The 14,755-nt window shown below is 42.9% G+C and overlaps 1 protein-coding gene across 5 annotated transcripts in view; it reads left to right on the forward strand.

Moving 5' to 3' along the window:
- Positions 1-14,755, forward strand: part of LOC101739314 (inositol-trisphosphate 3-kinase B) — a 187,136-nt gene that overhangs the window by 131,749 nt on the left and 40,632 nt on the right. The gene's annotated exons all lie outside the window — the stretch shown is intronic.

Here is a 14,755-nt window from a genome sequence, read left to right on the forward strand (position 1 = left end):
TGACTTTGAAATAAGTTACTTTAAAATAATCAACACGTCATGCATCATTAATCTCTCAGTAGATAAACAAAGACCGACCAGGTTTTTTTCTCTTCAATCATTGTTTTTGCTTCGTAGGTAGATTATATATATACGTTTGCAATTTATATTGTGAACATAAGGCCGTGTATGTATCTTAAAAAACATTAAATACAAGTTACATCTCAATAAACGTGTGATCGGTCGATAACAGGTTTCTCTCACACACATGTTTTGTGTGATAAACTTTAAAGTATACACATACATGATAATTATTACAGACTTTTGGCGCTTTCTATACTATTCTCATTTTTGAAGCGTTGCGATGCGCAGCTAATTTAAATTTAGTATGACCGTTTTTTTTTATGTCCAATTTAAATAAGCATTAAATCATCTTTCAATTATCCAAAAATAGTTCGGTAATTTATTTTGTATCCAACGAATGAGGATTACACTCGTATATTGCATGAGACAACGAAGGTATTATTATTGCATACTTTTTTTTTTTATTACACGGGCGAACTAGTTCCCGGTACACCTGGTGTTAATTGGTTATCGGTGGACATGACCATTAAAACATGAATGTCGAACACGCCTTGAGACGTGCGTTTTAAGTGTCATTTGTATCACTACACACTAACGGATACTCCTGGCGCCGCCAAGCTAAGCGGCGTCAAAAGAAGCGGTTGGCCGGGGGAGCACCGGCCGGCACTTTGTCCCCCGCTGAGGCGTTCGCGCCCGATAGCGGGGGCAATGGAGTAGGGGAGGGAGCGATGGATGTGGTTCAGTCTTAATGGATCACACCTATCGCTTCCTGCAGGGAAACTTGAACCACTCCGCTGGGGCTCAGGACATGTTGCTCCAGACCATGGCGGAGTGGTCAATTGACGTGGCTGTGGTCGCCGAGCCATACTTCGTTCCCCCAGTGGATGACTGTTGGTTTGGGGACGTTGATGGCTTGGCGGCCATACATATCAGAAGAACCGCGATGGTCCCCCCCCTGGCGATGGTGACCAGGGGCCCCGGGATCGTCGCGGTACAGTTAGAAAATATCGTCGTGATCGGGGTGTACTTTTCTCCGAATCGGCCTACCGTCGAGTTCGAGCGGTTCCTGGACGGGCTAGAGGTGATCGCTCGTCACCTCGCTCCCCGTTCAGTGATACTGGCGGGGGACTTCAATGCGAAGTCTGTCGCTTGGGGTTCCCCATTCACGGACGCTCGTGGTAGGCTGCTGGAGGAGTGGGCGGTCGCGGTCGGTCTCTGTATCGTTAATAGGGGCTCGATCGCGACTTGCGTGCGGTGGACGGGCGAGTCTATCGTGGACTTGACGTTCGCGAGCTCGCCCGTCGCGCGGCGCATCCTCGGCTGGAGAGTGGTGGTGGGGGCGGAATCGTTGTCCGATCACCGGTATATCCGGTACGATCTTTCTGCCCCTGCGCCGACGCCGGCTGCAGGTGCCCGCGGGGTTGACCCCCCGCAGAGTGCATCCCGGTCATTCCCTAGGTGGGCACTGAAGCTCCTGAACAGGGAGCTCCTGGTGGAGGCCTCTATGGTGGCGGCGTGGGCGCCCAAGCGCCCACAACCTGTCGATGTGGAAACCGAGGCCGAATGGTTCCGGGGCGCGATGCACCGCATATGTGATGCCTCGATGCCCCGGGTCGGCTCTCGGCACTCTGGACGGCGACAGTCGCCCTGGTGGTCGCCCGAAATTGCAAGACTGCGTGCGGTCTCCATTCGGGCGAGCCGCCGGTGCACTAGACACCGCCGTCGCCGCCGCCTGCGGCGCGACGAGGCCGTCGCGTTCGCGGAGGAGGAAGCTCGGCTGCACCGCGAATATCGCGCTGCGAAGGACGCCCTGCGGCTGGCCATCAGGCGGGCCAAGGAGCAGAACATGGAGAGACTCTTGGAGGCGCTCGAAGCGGATCCGTGGGGGAGCCCATACAAATTGGTACGCGGCAAGTTGCGCCCGTGGGCCCCCTCTATGACTGAGCGTCTCCAGCCCCAGCAGCTGCGGGACATCGTTTCGGCGTTGTTCCCGCAGGAGCGGGAGGGTTTTGTCCCTCCCGCTATGGGCGGGCCGTCTGACACCGTCGACGGCCAAGCTCCTGCTGAGGTGCCTCGTATTACCGAGGCAGAGCTCCGGGTGGCCGTTGTCAAGATGACTGCGAAAGACACGGCCCCCGGCCCGGACGGAGTCCACGGCCGGGTATTGGCCTTGGCCCTCGGTGCCCTGGGGGACCGGCTCCTTGAGCTATATAATGGTTGCTTGGAGTCGGGACGGTTTCCGTCGCTCTGGCGGACGGGTAGACTTGTGTTGTTGAGGAAGGAGGGGCGCCCGGTGGATACAGCCGCCGGATATCGTCCTATCGTGCTGCTGGACGAGGCGGGAAAATTGCTGGAACGTATTCTGGCTGCCCGCATCGTTCGGCACCTGGTCGGGGTGGGGCCTGACCTGTCGGCGGAGCAGTACGGCTTCCGGGAGGGCCGTTCGACCGTGGATGCAATTCTTCGCGTGCGGTCCCTCTCGGACGAGGCCGTTTCTCGGGGTGGGGTGGCGCTGGCGGTGTCTCTTGACATCGCCAACGCATTTAACACTCTGCCCTGGACCGTGATAGGGGGGGCACTGGAGAGGCATGGAGTGCCCCTCTACCTCCGCCGGCTGGTTGGGTCCTATTTGGGGGCCAGGTCGGTCGTATGTACCGGGTACGGTGGGACCCTTCATCGTTTTCCGGTCGTGCGTGGTGTTCCGCAGGGGTCGGTTCTCGGCCCCCTCTTGTGGAATATCGGGTACGACTGGGTGCTGAGGGGCGCCCTCCTCCCGGGCCTCCGCGTTATTTGTTACGCGGACGACACGTTGGTCGTGGCCCGGGGGGATGATTTTAGGGAGTCTGCCCGTCTCGCCACAGCGGGAGTGGCCCTCGTCGTCGGAAGGATAAGGAGGCTGGGTCTCGACGTGGCGCTCAATAAATCCGAGGCTCTGTGGTTTCACGGGCCGCGGAGGGCGCCACCCGTTGACACCCACATCGTGGTTGGAGGCGTCCGGATAGGGGTCGGGGTGCAGTTGAAGTACCTCGGCCTCGTGTTGGACAGCCGGTGGGCCTTTCGTGCTCACTTTGCGGAGCTGGTCCCCCGATTGATGGGGACGGCCGGTTCTTTGAGCCGGCTGCTCCCGAATATTGGGGGACCGGATCAGGTTGTGCGCCGTCTCTACGCGGGGGTGGTGCGATCGATGGCCCTGTACGGTGCACCTGTGTGGGCTGAGCCGCGCAACCGGGCCACTATGGCTCGGTTCCTGCGCCGGCCGCAGCGCACCGTTGCCATCAGGGTCATCCGCGGATATCGCACCGTCTCCTTCGAGGCGGCGTGTGTTTTGGCGGGGACGCCGCCATGGGAGCTGGAGGCGGAGTCGCTCGCTGCCGACTATCGGTGGCGCAGCGAGCTTCGTGCTCGGGGCGTGGCGCGTGTCCCCGAGAGTGAGCTGCGGGCGCGGAAGGCCCATTCTCGGCGGTCCGTGCTCGAGTCGTGGTCGAGGCGATTGGCCAACCCCACGTGGGGGCTACGGACCGTCGAGGCGGTTTACCCGGTCTTTGATGACTGGGTGAATCGTGGCGAGGGACGTCTCACCTTTCGTCTGGTGCAGGTGCTGACCGGGCACGGATGCTTCGGGAAGTACCTGCGCCGGATAGGGGCTGAGCCGACGACGAGGTGTCACCATTGTGGACACGACCTGGACACGGCGGAGCATACGCTCGCTGTCTGCCCCGCTTGGGAGGTGCAGCGCCGTGTCCTGGTCGCAAAGATAGGACCTGACTTGTCGCTGCCTGGCGTCGTGGCGTCGATGCTTGGCAGCGATGAGTCATGGAAGGCTATGCTCGACTTCTGCGAGTGCACCATCTCGCAGAAGGAGGCGGCGGGGCGAGTGAGGGAAAGCTCTCCTCACTACGCAGAAACCCGCCGCCGCCGAGCAGGGGGTCGGGACCGGGGTCGTATCCGTGACCTGGCCCCCTAAGAGCTAGGGGTCCCACCCGTTTTGTGCGGGGAGGGACCCAGACGAGGGGTGGCGTGCTCTGCACGCTCACCCGCAATAGGAAGCCGGGTGATGGTAGACCGCGTTCCCCCGACCGCTCTGGGGGAAGGTGTAACGCGGCGCCATCAAAGCGGGCTCTCGGCCCGCTGAACGAGGGAACCGGTGGTCGTTTCGCTGGCGGCCACCGGTCCGGCGTCCGTGGGACGGTGGGATGGATGTAATGTGCTCTGCGTCAACCCTGTCCCGCCGTTTCAATAGCCCCGACTGGGCTCCGGCCCGGTCCGAGGTAGGGCGCCGGTTGTGAGCGGCAGGAGTTTTTAGTGAGGTTCAACTCCCACATACCCCACCTGCCGCGCGGGTGGGGATCCGGCGATTTTCTCCTGTGGAAAAAAAAAAAAAAAACGGATACTCCACCCATCAAATAGAAACGCCTTACTGCTCCGGGGTAGTAAATAGGCAGGGTATTGGTAAGTAGCTACCAGTTTTGCCCCCAAAAGGCCTTGCCACTAGTAAAACTACCGCCACTATCGTCGATGTAAGCAGTTTCTAGTTATTAATGTCGATTTAAAACACGTCTTTTAAATAATCGACTAGTATAGCGTGTGTTGAGCTAGGGTTGTATTATCAAAACTTTTTTAATCGGTAGTTGGTTTGGTTCTCGCCTAAAGATCTAAAGAGGCTTTGTATCCACCACACGCAGATATTATCTGACTATAAGTCATTATTTAAAAAAAAAATTAAACTATTGCTACGATCATGTTAACGTCGTTATGTGCAGCGTGTTTGAAACCACATTTACTCCCTTCGTATATTTGAATATAATGACGAAAACAAGGGCCTGATACAAAAAAAAAACATTAATACCTTGAAATGTATGAATAGAAATAAAAATGAAACTGTACAATTTACACGCATTCAAATTGAAACATTCTGAAGTATTCCTTCTCATTATTTTGCTGAAAAAAATTCTGTATATGTAGATGTAAGTGTAGAGTGCAAATTGAGGTTTTCTCTTCATTAAACTTTCTAAATTTAATGCGCCCAAACTCTATTTTTCATCAGATTAATTTTAAATATACTCCGGATATAAAATATCTTCATCAAATATTCTTATTGCAGTCAATAATATCACTTATCCTAGATCAAAAACCTATATTTTAATTGTTACTGTATTCAAACTGAACATGGTATACACCTGATGACACGTGGTTCCTTTCGCTCACTCCATTTTCACTGCTGATCGTAGAAATCCTGAAAATATAATTCGTTTATCGACGTTACTAATGCTAGAAGCATAGCCAAGCCACTTAATATGCGCATATCAGTTTGAAATATGTCCTACTGTACCTATTTTTTTCTTAAGGCAGCTAGTTACAAGCTGAAAAAACATCGCGTGGGTGAACGATGTTTGGGTATAGGTAATAAGAAACATGTTACGTAATCGTAATTTTTATTTATTAAAGATGTAATACTTTTATTAATTAACCATTAAATTGTGTGAATATGCTTCGGTTCTATTCACAATGGAGGCTAGATTGAATTTGGATTCGTTTTTCTTAAACTACCATAGCACACGAGGGACTTTGTATTTTAGTCATGCAAATCTCGTAGCTTACTCAATATATGAATAAAATTCCTTGGATAAAAATAGCTGGAAGTGCAATAAAATCATAGATAATGAACATCACACCATAATTCGAAAGGTAATAAATAGATATAAATGAAATCGTTACTGCCGAAAACAATTGAACAACGCACGAAGAATAGGTAATTATCGGCCGATTGAATTGCAAATCAAACGTATCATATTGTAATGTTTGAACATCGAAGGGGCCCGGTGTATTTTCAAAGTAACGAAAAATTTATGTAAATTTAAATTTTACGCATTTGATTTAGCGAGCATCTTTTGTTGTGAAATGTTCGTGAATTCGTGAATGCGAAAAAATATATAAATGAACACGGGTTTCGGCTCCGTCCCCTTATCTTTACCGGTCACCGTCCTCGCCGAACCCGTCGCTTGCGACGGTGGACTCGACGAGTAAATTAACCCATAGACACAGCCCAATGAGTTTCTTGCCGGATCTTCTCAGTGGGTCCCGTTTCCGATCCGGTGGTAGATTCTGCGAAGCACTGCTCTTGCTAGGGCCAGTGTTAGCAACACACACGGTTTGAATCCCGTGAGCTCACCTACACTTCAAGGAGAAGCTGAAATAGCCTCTCAAGGCTATCAGGATAGGTAGGGAAAAAACCGTCCCCAAAACAATGACAGGCGGGAGAGCATATAAAAATTTATGAAAGTTTTTTGCAATGCACTCCATTTATCACAAACAATGTACAGGTAGTAGGAAATCTTGTGAGTCCACACGGCATTTACGTTGTAGATGTCTATGGTCTCCGGTTACCACTTGAGACCAGGTGGCCCATGAGATCGCTCCAACATCTCAGCTATAAAAAAAAAATGTTAACGCATTCCAGTCTCAATCCCGTAAACATAACCCACTGGCTTTCTTGCCATAATCCTTCCATAGGCGATTCGATTCCGATATTCAAGAATTTCTCATGCATCTCTATTAATTGGTATGGTTTATAAATAAACTAGCGACCCGCCCTCGCTTCGTTTCGGAAACCGTAATTTATTATTGATTTCTCCACTATTTAATGGATGTTATTATACATATAAACCTTCCTATTCAATCACTCTATCTATTAAAAAAACCCGCATCAAAATCCGTTGCGTAGTTTTAAAGATTTAAGCATACATAGGTAGGTATATAATAGGGACAGAGAAAGCGACTTTGTTTTATACTATGTAGTGATTTTGTTGAAATTCTCTTGATTTCAAAGAATGTGTACATACAAATAAATATGCAATTCTGAGTCCGCTGCGAGAACCAGTCTTCATACGACTTTGACCTTATTTATCACTTTGAATTAAAATTAAATTTTTGTTCGTAAAATTCGTCCTTCTGTTGTTGAATTTTAATTAATTGAAATGATAATTTGTGAATTGTATGAGACGGTTACAGCGCTGTGTCTCGTAAGAGCGTACAATCGAAATTCTGTTTGAATGAAAATTTTATTTCATTATTTCTATATTAATGTTAAGAGTTCTGTTTGTTTGATTGTATTGTGAGAGCATATTCATTGGTACACTACCTTGCTGCGTATTTGTGTCGCAATCAGTGTGTGTTTCGGTTCGATATAAAAGTTATACAAAATAAATGTTTTTTTTTTAAAGCCCTTGTAGGCAAACGAGCATATGGCTCACCTGATGGTGAGTGGTTACCGTCGCCCATGGACGTCAGCAATGCTTGGGGCAGAGCCGAGCCGCTGCCTACCGTTTTTAACCTCATATCTCAAGCCCCATTCACGTTCTGTCTGTGTGCTCCAATATTAACTCAATATTGAGTGGGCTATCAGTTTCATATAGATGCATGAGTAAAATAAAGTGATGGTTAGACTAGCTTTCTTGTGTCTAATCAGGTCTTGAGTTAGGCCAACAGAAGTAAACAGTGAGGCAATACCAGTTCCAACAAGTTAATATTTCTTTTATAAGACCGAGCATCCGATTATCAAACACGATTCAAAGTTTGGTCTCTTAATGATCAATTTCCAGTTTTAAAAAGCATTAACACAGTGACGTGATTGGTCTATAAATTTTAGAAAAAAAAAAAACGATTAAATCACTAAATTTATCTGTTCTAGAACAATTTAAAATGAAGAGTCTGTTAGTTTTTATGTTGACTTTTTATAATCAATGGGTCCACGCTTAAGACAAATAAAGCGAATACCAAACCTTTTAAAAAAAAAACCTCATTAAAAATTCCTCTAGCTCAACAACTTTAATCTGAAACTTGGATGAGTTGAAATAAGGTGAGGTACTTTCGTCTACAAAATTAATCTGTTGCAGTGAATAATTTCTGAATAGATTATTGAGATTTCGTGGCCTCAGGTTTTTTGGCTAATATTATTTGTGTTTTATCTTCAAAACCTTTCATGATCATAACATATTGCAATACAAGTACCCATCGGCCATTCGTCAAATCGATACAGCTTTCACTGCGCGTCACACAGTTACTATCCGGGTCACTTTCACACAGGGTTGACAGAGTGTTTTTTTTTCGTTCCATATTTATAGCAATTACCTAGAGGGCCTTCGGAAGAATTCTTTAGAAGGTTAAAACGTTTAAAAGCTCATTGACACATCGTAATAAGAAAATACGACAATAACAATTGACTGGTGGTACCACCATATAAGCTCGTCCACCCATATAAGCAATAAAAAATAAATAAACAAAAACTCTTTAGTACCTACCAACGAAATTAATATGAAATAATATTGTCGGTCAATCCGAGATTGATAAAGGAGAAAGCCCATTTTGGGCCTAAGCGTTACACGAATGGGATATGTACCAAAAAATTCGTCTATTTTGCTTGATTAACCTATTGAAATCTTAGCTTCATTGACAATGGCCAAGTGTAGAAAATAAGTTGAATTCAATTTTTTGTTTTAAACAATCTTTGTAAACATCTGCAACACTTATACGTAACTAGCTCCACAAACGTGCGGATTAGAATTAGAGCATCCATAAAATAGGATCGATTTAGTGGAAATCGAGTGTAAAAAATAATTAATAATACTCTTTTGCTTTAGGATAAATAACTGTTTTTATAGGTATTTTAATCAATGTAAATAGAGTATGGCCATCGAATCGTGACACAACTACTTACAATGGCGGCAATTCAAAATATCTACAACTGACAACATTAAATATAGCATAAAAGGGTAGTTTTGCATTTTTAATATTAATGTGACTACGCCATAGAAAAACACAAATGTATCAAATCGTGTTATGTTATCTTTAATGTTGCCAACTGAAGATATTTTGGATTGCCGCTATTTAGTTGTGCCATGATTCGCTGGCCAGACTATAAACTTAATCTCATTGAATAACGTAACGTAAAGCACCAAAATCTACTAACAAAAATCATTAAAAGAAAAAAATAACTGTGCCATTTAGTTATGACACGAAATCATGTCGGCAACTGCGGCAATTCAAAATATTTTCAACTGGCAATCTTAAATATAACATGAAAAAGTCGATTTGGTACTTTGAGTTTTTCTATGGTGTAGTTACATTAATAATTTTACTGGTGGTAGGATCTCTTGTGAGTCCGCCCCTCCCGCCCGCCTATTTTTGCCGTAAAGCAGTAACGCGTTTTGGTTTGAAGGGCGGGGCAGCCGTTGTAACTATACTGAGACCTTAGAACTTATATCTCAAGGTGGGTGGCGCATTTACGTCGTAGATGTCTATGAGCTCCAGTAACCACTTAACATCAGGTGGGCTGTGAGCTCGTGGATAGGTATCTAAGCAATAAAAAATAAAAATAAAAGAGGCATGAAATAAAATGAAATGAAATGTGATGAGATAATATGGGAGCACGTAATGATTTATATTTTATATAAAAAAGTTATCATATAAATATAGTTTTTCATATAAAAAAGTTTTCATTAAAATTAAAATAAGACTGACCTAAAGGTCTTAGTTACCAGGTCATAAAATCCCTTAAAAAATCATTTCGTGCGCAGCGCGTTTCGCATTACGTTGTTTTTAATTTTTGGCTTTCGTTCATTTTCTTAAACAACCTAACGCGCGATTTCTCGTAACAGGTTCCATTTTTATTTTAAAGCAACCTGTTGCTGCAACAGGTTTCGTAAAAAATTACTCATCTTTAGTAGGAAACAGCCTCAAAAATATTGTTTTTATTAAAATATCTCGAACAATAAACATAACCTAAAATGTAAACATTGTCTGATTTTACCAATTTGGCCATTGCTGGGAGACCTGAAAATTGGGCTCATGAAACCTTCTTAGGTATTGTAACTTATGCCCAAATTCTAGCACTGTAACGCCAGGCCCAAGTTTGTATGGATTTCGGGTTTGTCCTTTCCCTTAACACTTATTTCATAGACAAAATGTAAATGTGATGTTAATAGAGGTCAGATTGTCTTAATATTATGCTTTAGCTGGAACGCAATAGGAGAAGTTATGTGAATTGTTTTATTTTGTTAATTAAGTGTTCCTTAGTAATGTTTTATGATGGTGAATTATCAGTTGTTGGAGTCTGAATAATGCATTCTCAGTAAATACCCATAGTACTACTGCGATGACACATTTTCATGATGTTTCGTTTCATTAAATTTTAGATAAAATAGTTTAATTACATTCCGCTCTAATTCATTTCTCATGTAGTAAAGTAGCTAATAATAAAATAATAACGAAATTATCGTCCATTATACTAGTATGTCCAGATATTAATCCAAATGTACGTGTGAGCGACCTTGGTCTCTTCGAGTTATTCGCTGTTAAAAAGAAGAAGATAATTCAACCACAAAATTTAAATAATAAACATAAAAACTAAGCATTAATTGGCCTTATCGCCCAACGTCTTATTTTTTTTGTCATCACATAACAGTTTTAAAATTAAAGTAGTTGATGGCAGCCCTACTCACACAGGTGACGCTTATTGTTCAACAATAGGGCTGTGGTAAAGCCCTTTCTAGGCCACGAGAGTTAGTGTTCAAGACAATGGCGGTAGCGAGTTTCGGGTTTACATTGTGTAGGTTTTAGGTCACGTTTTCTTAACTCTGTAGCCGGTGCATTAAAAATGATGAGAGGTTCCTTTCGAATGTATTGTTTACAAATTTTGCGCTAAATAATTGCTTGTGAAATTTACCTTGTTTTTTTAGTAGTGTTCAGCATACGTGACGTTTAACTGTTAACTAACTGTGAGCAGTTTTTTTTCTCTACCCAATCGTTGGTAGGTTAAGGGGCTGTTTCAGCTACGCGCAGTGGATGAGCTCACGGGCTCGACCTGAGAGAATTTGCTAACACTAGCCCTAGTAAGAGTAGTGCTTCGCAGAATCTACCACCGGCTCGGAAACGCGAACCACTGAGAAGATCTGTGAAACTTAAATAAGCCTCTCAAATCTATCAGCATAGGTTGAAAAAAAAGCGACTCAGAAGACGCCCTACCACAAGTGATTGCGCAAATTAGAATTTTTTTTTACTCGATATTATTCTTACATCCTCGATGTCACTCATGAACGTGTGTTGTTAAGTCATTGTTAAGTACGTATTCCATAAGAATTGAAGGACGGTAAATTCGCATCGTTCGACATTCGCACGCCGGGCGCCTTATCCCTTAACCACGACAACTTCTAGACTATGAAAGCGATCACGATTTAATGAATTAAGGCTATTTTTTATTGACTAACGCTTTTTTCGATTTCGAAGTCGCAGCAATAATCCCAATTGTGTCTCAAATGTCGAATTAGTCGGTAGGTATTCATTATGGAATTTGATCAATCATTATGCGAACGTAAAATAATATTTGTTTTTTGTTGCGTAGGTCACCGAACATGCTCCCACTGTAGCCCAATAGCCGTTATGAATGAGTTTTAATTGCATCGTTTAATGAGTGAGCATGAACGCGTTTTGCTATTAAGTAAATTTGTTCTTATAATATTATTATTGCTCAACTAATTAACGATAGGCAGAGCTTCTGGGTCTGCAGAGAGACTTTGCTTCTCTCTGTTTTTATACCGTATGTTCTATGGGGAAGGGGAATGCTCTGAGGAATTGTTTGAGATCTCGTTTTTATCATCGCACCGCCCGCCAACAGAGTAGAGTCCTTCTTCAAGTGAGGCTTGTGGAGAGTACTTAACGGTAGGCAACGTCTTGGCTCTATCATTGTTGAAGTCAACAATCACTATCAGGTGGGTCGTATGCTCGTTTGCTTACACAGGTAATAAAAAATATACTCGGATTTCGAAATGGTCATTAACTTGTTACGTATCTCTATTTTGGCGAGAAGCCTATAAACTATGATGCCCGAATATGTTATATGAATTCTCATTTTTCCAAATACCATCTTTTGACTAATATGAAGAATGAGGCCACTGGAATCTTAGATATCACGCTATTAACGCAGGCTATTCAGTTGCATTCTTATAATTCCGATATAGCAGAAATGTGACTGTTAGTTGTAATTCAAAGAAAATTGCAATATAAATTGATTGATTTAAAAAAATATTGCCACTAAAGCGAATGTTCTGAAATTTTTTTTTGGCCACACAAAATATCTGCGTATTTGTAATTAAACATTGTACTGTACGATTGTGCAGCTCTAAGCTCGATAATATTTTGGATCGATTTAACAAGTTGACCGGAAGTTTAGATGATAAGTGACGAAATATGTTGTGTGCGGTGATGACAGACAGACAGTATTACATATTTTTATTTGACATTCAAAGCGAATGCGGTTACGGTTCAATGACCCAGATAACCTTTATGATTTTAGCTCTTTTGTTTATTGTCATTATTAAGCTTTCAAAAGCTGATTCTCCTACACAATGTCTGCTGTTTCATCTTCAGCCCTCTCGCTTAGATCCCTTTAAACAGCACACCGGAAAGAAGTCACTGAAAATATTCATTATATACATAATCGTTGAAGTAATTAGTCCCGTTGTATCATTTCTCTTCGCGCAGCGATACGTCTTCCATACCTATATAATATATATCAAAATGAATTGCTGTTCGTTAGTCTCGCTAAAACTCGAGAACGGCTGGACCGATATGGCTAATTTTGGTCTTGAATTATTTGTGGAAGACCAGAGAAGGTTTAAAAGGTAGACAAATATGAAAACGCTCAGAATTAAATAAAAATAACAATTTTGTTTTCCCTTTGATGTGTCCCTCATCGGACCGATTCCTTTTGTTTGTTTTAAGTTTATTTTGTACAAAAGTTTAGGTCTTTTATTTATCGATTGTCGCACTACGAAGTCTGCCGGATCAGCTAGTTTTAAATAAATTAACGAGTTAGTTAGAAATATAGAGAAAAGTTAATGATAAAATTACATCCGTATATCTTTCTTTGACACAATCGGTGTGTTTGGACTTGGTTCTTTAGTTTTTATTATTTAATTTACATTTAGAGCGCAATCCATAGGATAATCGGTAATTTGGTAGGAACTCACCGTAGGTCTGGTTCCTTGCGGCTATAATAATATTTCCAGCACTACTCTTCCTGGAGGGGCCACTCCTTACTTCTTTTTATTATATTTTGATGAACACTTTCAGTAGTTTCAATACTTAATTAGCTTCAGACTCAATCCTCACTATTTTCGCGATCGCACAATTTTGATGCACACGATTCAAAGGTGAACTTATAATATAATAATATATTTTTCTCAATGTCCAATGTATCCGTTGCAGATAGCGTAAATAAAGTGTTATCATTAAAAACCTACAGCAGTACGCTGCTGGACATAGGCTTTTCCAAAACGTGTTCTTGAATTCCGTCTTTGACCTTCCTTATCCAAATCCCGCTTTTTTAATATATCCCTAGCAGGCGCTTCAGGAGACAGATAGAGTAAGGCTTGCCTCCGTAAATCGTGGATGAAATTAGCAATTTTTTCTGTTGGTTTGACCATCAATTTCCATTTATTCCAACATCCATTAGCTTCCAATCCGGAGCTTCGCTAGTGTGGACTATACTTTATATTGGGTAGACGGAGAACTGTGTTCGGCAGTGAGTGAGTTGGCGGACTTTTTTTTATTGCTTATATTGTAAGCTTGTACAACGTAAACACCACCACCCACCATAAGATATGAGTTCTAAGCTTCTAGGCTTTTACAACAGGCCCACCTTTCAAACTGAAACGCATTACTGCTTCACGGCAGGAATAGACAGGGTGATGGTTTCTATTCATGCGGACTCCCAAACACGTTCTAAATCTATACTAATATACTAGCGACCCACCCTCGCTTCGCTTCGGAAACATTAAAAGACACATGAAACCAAAAAAATAAAAATAAAATAAAAATTAAAAAAAGGAGCCTATGTTCATCAGGGACAATGTCGGCTTCTAATGGAAAAAGAATTTTTCAAATCGGTCCAGTAGTTTCGGAGCCTATTCGAAACAAACAAACAAACAAATCTTTCCTCTTTATAATATTATTAGTACTAATATATAACCTTCACTAATATATAACCTATACTAATATATAAATCTAAAGTGGTTTTCACGGATGTTCCGTTATAACTACTGAACCATACATCCATGAAACTTGGCGTCCATGTAGAAATTACATGTACTTAATAGATAGGCTAATATTTATATGAGTGTTGGACTCCCTACATCAGTTGCGGGGGCGTTAATGATGAGAATCTTTGTGGGGATGAGACATAATAATGTTAATTTTAAATGCCCAGCGAAGCGGACCGGTATACGGTATACGGGTACGGTGCATGTAAATTCCTTTAACAAGGTCATCAGAACATCAATCTCCAAGCCACTAAAATATCCCAATATAAAACTTAATGGTGAAGCGTCTTTCTGATAGTAACGAAAGGTATTCTTACATATGAGTCGACTATTATCAAAGGCGGCAATCTGACTTTTGGACAATGATTGGTAAATCAGAAAAACGAATTATTGACTTTGTATTCCATTGGCAGTCACAAAACTCTTCGGAACGACATCTTAGATAAATAACAGGTTAACTATTAACCTTTATTTAATGCAGGTTTTGAACCGTATTCTTTGAAGGAGACGATTATATTAAAATCAATCTGTATTGACATATCAATATTTTTTTTTTGTCCAAATGCACAGATTGGCACCTTTGATAATAGACGACTCAT

Source organism: Bombyx mori, chromosome 18, assembly GCF_030269925.1.
Source record: "Bombyx mori chromosome 18, ASM3026992v2".
In the NCBI taxonomy this organism is placed as follows: Eukaryota; Metazoa; Arthropoda; class Insecta; order Lepidoptera; family Bombycidae; genus Bombyx; species Bombyx mori.